Source organism: Denticeps clupeoides, chromosome 3 (assembly GCF_900700375.1).
Source record: "Denticeps clupeoides chromosome 3, fDenClu1.1, whole genome shotgun sequence".
Classification (NCBI taxonomy): Eukaryota; Metazoa; Chordata; class Actinopteri; order Clupeiformes; family Denticipitidae; genus Denticeps; species Denticeps clupeoides.
The window spans coordinates 29288750-29295363 of NC_041709.1; the positions used below are offsets into that span (position 1 = coordinate 29288750).

At 40.9% G+C, this 6614-nt stretch overlaps 1 long non-coding RNA gene across 5 annotated transcripts in view; it reads right to left on the minus strand.

Moving 5' to 3' along the window:
* Positions 1-5671, minus strand: part of LOC114786638 (uncharacterized) — a 29338-nt gene extending 23667 nt beyond the window's left edge. For all 5 annotated transcript variants that reach the window (XR_003749222.1, XR_003749220.1, XR_003749218.1 and 2 more), the window contains exons 1-2: positions 5484-5671; positions 758-815 (exon numbers count right to left, since the gene is read on the minus strand). This is a non-coding gene — a long non-coding RNA (uncharacterized LOC114786638). The remainder of the gene's footprint in view (positions 1-757; positions 816-5483) is intronic.
* Between the last annotated feature and the right edge of the window lie 943 nt (positions 5672-6614).

Sequence of the window (6614 nt, forward strand, 5' to 3'; positions counted from 1 at the left end):
GACAGGCACCCGGGGAGCAGCATTGTTCAATGGCACCTTTTGATTAAGGGTCTGCTTCCTTTACCGCTAGGCCACCACGGCCCTGCCAGGCCACCACTGATATTTGTGCTTGCCAAGTACAAACATAATTGGCCAAGTAAGGTGCCTTCTAAATAAGACTACCTTAAAAGCTTAAAATGTATTGCCACCTTAGGAAGTGTTAACAGCTGATCACGTAACTGTAGGTGGGGTTCAGTTCGTAAGGGAGACTTCAGGAAGCACCAAAGACTGAGTCATGAAGCACCAAAGACTGGGACGCATGCTCGAGTGTAGTTCTGACAGCAATAAGGTCACACAGGACGGTGAAGCAGCAGGAGAGAGGGCGTGCTCGCCACGGTTGGGGTGGGAGCCTGGCTGTACAATTTTACTTTAAAGGAACAGGCCACGACTGTTGTCGTGAATACGAATGTAGTTGTTGGATACCACTGTTTTAGACACCAACAGACCCTTTTTCTTAGTTTTATTTTATTGTTTCTGGAGATAATAGATTATGATTAAGTGATTACAGAAATGCAAGAACAAGGAAAGTTTCTTCTGTTATTGTTATTCACAAAGTTTCAATTTGACCAAATTAATGCTGTCTTCTCTTAAAATATCTTGCTGTGTCCACTGTATTATTATTCATCTGGTCACACATAGTTTCCCTCTGCAGAACCACCCTACCTCCCTATCTGCCACAGACTATGTTTAGAGGTGTGAGGAGAAAAGAGGTTCTCACCAGGCTCCAGTTTGATGACCTTGATGGCAGCTAGTTCCCCTGTGATGACACTGCAGGCCTGAGAGAAAGCAAAACAGAAGCAGTGGGATATAAAAAAAAAAGGAAATATAACAAATAAGAATATTATCAGCAATATGTAAGCACTGTAATAAAAGGTGGCAGATGCATTGCAGTGAAGTCAGTGAATTAATGTAATTAATGTTAATTGCATTACTGTTTGTTTGGACTTTCTAGTGCTATTTTGACACCCATATGTCAGGATCGACTGATCATCAGCCTGTTTCTTTCTCATTAGATATTTATTGACGTGCTCTGAACCAGCAGCAATTTTTACCAGCAGCAGACCATAAAGTAGACAGAACACATTTCATCTGTTCCCATATTACACACAACACACACACAACACACAGAAACCTTCCCCACCACCAATATCCTGAGTCATACAACACACAAACAACACACAGAAACCTTCCCCACCACCAATATCCTGAGTCATACAACACACATGCAACACACAGAAACCTTCCCCACTGTCACGTCCATGCGGGCATGACGCGGCGGGTGCACGGAGAGGAGGACGAAGAGTGACGAGAAGACGTGGAATGAAGGACGCTTTCACCTGACATCACGGAACAGGGATTTAATGGTGAATCACAGGACAGGGGAGACATCCGAGACGTAGACACTGGTGAACACGGAACATAACTTCAAAGACCTGACAGCGGACAGAAACGAACAGGGCAGCTTTATACAATTAACACAGGTGAGAACGATTGGGGAACATTACACATGACAACAATTAAACTCCGGTCCGGATCCTGATCCTGACACCCACCACCAATACAACACACATGCAACACACATACAACTCACAGAAACATTCCCCACCACCAATACCCTGAGTCATACAACACACATGCAAAACACATACAACACACAGAAACCTTCCTTACCACCAATACCCTGAGTCATACAACACACATGCAACACACATACAACTCACAGAAACATTCCCCACCACCAATACCCTGAGTCATACAACACACATGCAACACACAGAAACCTTCCCCAACACCAATACCCTGAGTTGTACAACACACATTCAACACACATACAACACACAGAACCCTTCCCCACCACCAATACCTTGAGTCACACTACTCAGACCTTAACTATCAGCAAGATGTTAAGAAAAACTAATGGCTGAGCGCTAGCGGTGTCTCCCTCCAATCGAGGGTTTAGTTTACAATGCCGGAATGCAGAACACAGGGGTAGGACCTCTTTTACAGCAGAGTGCTACAGGTTCAGGGAACAGGGGTGTGTTCTGGGTGTTCATGCCCTCATGGGATTTGCCATAACACTGGGTAACATTCAACAAACACATTTGTTTAATATTATTCTTCATTTATGTTCTATGTCCTATACAGCAGAGAAGTATGACTACAAAAATGTTGAAACAAAAATGCTGCAGGAAGTTATACTATTAATTCAATCAATAATTTAGATGTATAAATCAAACTGATTATTGAGGGCTGATATTAGGCATACAGTCATTTATCTGTATCAATGCTTTATTTTTGTGATTTTTAATATTACATTTACATTTGTGGCATTTATCAGACACCCTTCTCCAGAAACTCTTACAATCAGTAGTTACAGGGACAGTCGCCCTGGAGCAACTTAGGGTTAAGTGTCTTTGCTCAGGGACACAATGGTAGTAAGTGGGATTTGAACATTAAGTCATTTATTGATTAAATTACCAAATTTTAGTTAGTAAGTTAATTTTCAGCTAAGTATTGTAGTTCATTTCAATTCCAAGTTTATCAAACTCCATTAACTAGTAAAAATATAGATAATGGCTCTGAAAAAACAACATGTAAGTATGTTACAATAAATAGCAGTAGTTGACCCATTTACCCTGGACCCTTCATAATTACCTGCTTGAAGAAGAATGACAAAATAATGCTTATTCCAAAGGAGATTCCATTTTCCCTCTGAATTCTACACATACCACCAAATAATTACAATGTGAAAAAAGGTTACTAGAGGTTTTGACAAATTTATTAAAAATAAAAAACGGAGAATTCACATGTACATAAGTATGCACAGCCTTTGCTCAATATGTTTTTGATACTCCTTTGGCAGCAATTACAGCATAGCCTTTTTGAATATGATTCCACAAGCTTGGCACTCCTATCCTTGGCCAGTTTGGACCATTCCTCTTTGCAGCACCTCTCAAGCTCCATCCGGTTTTGGATTCAGTGCACAGCCATTTTAAGATCTCTCCAGAGATGTTCAATTGGATTTAAGTCTGGGCTCTGGCTGGAAAACTCAAGGACATTCACAGAGATGTCCTTAAGGCACTCCTTTGATATCTTGGATGTGTGCTTAAGGTTGTTGTCCTGTTCTTCTTTCAGGATGGTTCTGTACATTGCTGCAGATATCTTTCCATCTCCCAGTTCCTGAAAAACATCCCCACAACATGATTCTGCCACAACTAGGGCTGCAACAACGAATCAATTGAATCGATAAAAATCGATTACTAAAAGAGTTGCCAACTAATTTCCTAATCGATTCGTTATGTCGCACGACACGGAGACGTTTGATTATTAAAAAAAAACTTTATTTGAGCGCGGAGCGGAGTGAACGCCTCCTTTGAGTCCTACAAACCACCGGATCTAGTCATTGGTGACTCCATAGTTACACATGTCAGGATAGCGCCACCAGCGAATAAAATCCTGTATTTTCCTGGAGCCAGATAGCCCGACATCCGCGCAAATTTAAAGCACTGGCGAAAAATAGATGTAGATATTCCTATAAATCACGTCTACGTATAAATCAAGGTGTTTCAAGCAATGTACCTGCCACAGAACCAGCCAAAGCAAACCTCTTTACGATTTGCTGAGGACTGAGTTGGTCACCCCTTCTTTTTCTTTAAAACAGCACAATGAGCAGTCACATGACCCAATTTTAGACAGTAAAACAAATGCAACTTTGGGGATAAACAGGTCAAGGAAGCGGAGGAGGAGAGTCTGTACTGTAGGCCGAGACGTTTATGCAATGCCAGTTCAGCTGCCTCTGCGAGAGAAGAGTCCAATTCTACGGGTGTACGGAAGTGCACACACATACTACCTTGTCCTTGCATGCAGTACTTAATGAGATTTTCTAAGGGTGGTCCACAGCAAAATGGAAATAAAGATAAATACATGATGACACACAGTCTGCAAACAGTCGGTTATGCAGTCTCTAACGCACACTATCACAACCATAACACAGAGATGACAGCGGGGATGACAACAACAGTCGCACCCCCAGGCTACGTTTCAGTTTCATTCATAAAAACTATGCCCCACCTTCATGGGTATAGACATGCTTTCGATAGCTTGCAGGTGATGTCAGTCATAGTCATAGTGCTGACATCAAGGGCAGAACAGAGCATAACATCATATGCAGGGGGAGGAGCCTAGCATGAAAATAGACCACACACAAGCCAATGTGCAAAGGGCACGTAAGAGCCAACAAAGTGTAATTTACCCCAATTCTTGAGAAATAGAGATATCACATCTATTAAAAAACACAATGCCATAAAAAAGTTTAAATTAATTAAAAATAATTTCCCACATTCAAGACAGCACAACATTGCAATGCTGCAGCATGATGGAGGTGTTTGTACACTCAGAGAGCGGGGCTTCATTATTGTGTTATGAACACAAATATAAATGTACCTATCCATTTTAACTTTTTTAATTATTTAGTTTTAAATGCCTCTAAAATTTGAAGAATGTGAATGTGTATTTTTTTTTTATTGTAATCTTGTTAACTCGTGTTACTTTGCTTTATATGTTAATAAAATGTTGAGCTTAACTTCAGGCTCTTCAAGGTTTCAATTCAGATATCGGGCAATATGGGAAAATATCAAATATTTGGTATATTGCCAAGCTACATCACATATAAACATCTCCCTAGTGTATATTTTTTACAGAATGGTTACAAGACTGTAATAAAGTGAAAGTGACACAGCACACGGTGCACACAGTGAAATGTGTCTTCTCTATTTAACCCATCACCCTTGGTGAGCAGTGGGCAGCCATGACAGGTGCCCGGGGAGCAGTGTGTGGGGTAGGCCACCACTGCCACCATGTCTGCCCACTTTCCCATTCCATACTGCTAGAACATGATGGCATAAACAATGTAAAAATTCTGGTGGTGGCCTAGCGAGTTAGGAAACAGCTGGTTCGAAGTAAAGTACAGTCCCCACACACTGCTCCCTCAGGGGATGGGTTAAAATGCAGAGGACACTGTGTGCACTGGCTGCTGTGCTGTTTCACATGTGACAATCACTTTCACTTTACTTTAATCCATTCTTATCTTATTGGTTTTACATACAGACTTACATTCACTATATGTTAAAAATTCTCTATAACTAACCCATAAGTCTATCAAAAAATTTGTGAAAATTAGTTCATAGCAATCCTCCATGTAAATAACGGCAATAAAGTATTGTGCCTTGTTCATCTTGTCATGCGATGCTGTCGGAAAATACGAACTGACACGGATCCTGTTAAAGTTTGGTATATGCTCATAACTGTGACACTGCGCTTAAATATGGGCGACAGGAATGATGCAGCCTATTAAAAATGTGTCAACAGTCACTGTTGTTCGGGTCACCGACGTACAGTGTGATTAATAATCTCGTTTCAGTCCCCAAGCCCAAGACGTATTTTACCTTTTACACATCCCCGTAGGAACCGCTTCCTATCATCTGGATCAACTCAAAATCCTCCAACGGGTTCCGTCGTGAGAGATCGAATTACAACTTTAAATGTATTTTCTCGTGGCGAGATGCAACCATCTAGAAATAAGGAAAACCACCAGAGGTCTTCGGGGTAAATCTCAGTCCAGGAGTAACATGGCTTTCTCTGTCCGCTGCGCATGCGCGACGTGACCAGCGACGCTGCCGAAAGGGGTGGGCGTGGAGCTGAGTGGGCAGGAAAGCTGGGGAGTTAGAAGGAGTGTGTGTGTGTGTGTGTGTGTGTGTGTGTGTGTGTGTGTAATTGTAGTGTCAAATTCAGCTGACCGATGTATCCATAAATCCTTTGATTATACTGACATTTTTTTATGGTATTCTAAGACAGCCGTCATTTGATGAGAATAACATAGTAATAGTAACATAGTAACTCTAGCTGCACCCAGCCGTGACTCCTTCCTTCCCCACATTATGTTCCTGAGACGACTAAATTAACGAGGTCTCCCGACTGTATTTTGGATGTTAAATGTAAGGTTCTTTGTACCTTAATAGGGCTTGTGATGGTAAGATGCTAAGAAGGTAAAATATGGACAACACAGCGCTGATGTACATCACTCTGGAAAATGTAATTAACTAGTAATTTGACATATTAAATATTGAAGAATGTGCATGCACACTCATTATTGTATATTGTCTCTAATATTGGCTTGGGTGAGTACATATTCACACATGAGTGGCCATCATAAAACCAGTAGTGGGGCCTAATCGATTAGAATTTTGCCTTTGTATTTCAATATTTCATGATGTGAAGTATTTGATATAAACCACTTATTACAATTATAAAAATTGATCGATAATCAACATAGAAGTAGCTTCGATTGTTAACCTTCTTATTGTGGGAAGATAATAGGAATTGAAACCACTGGGTCCACATTATTTATTCAGTGTCTCTCTCTAGTGTCATCTGAAGACAGCAATGCCAAATGACTCATTTGATATGTTTTCGCTCCCACAGTGTTGCTGTTGTCCAGGGGATTTCATTATAGTAATCACTATTCATTTTCATTTATTCTATTTTTCAGATGCCAGGCACATTTCCAAATGGTCGGT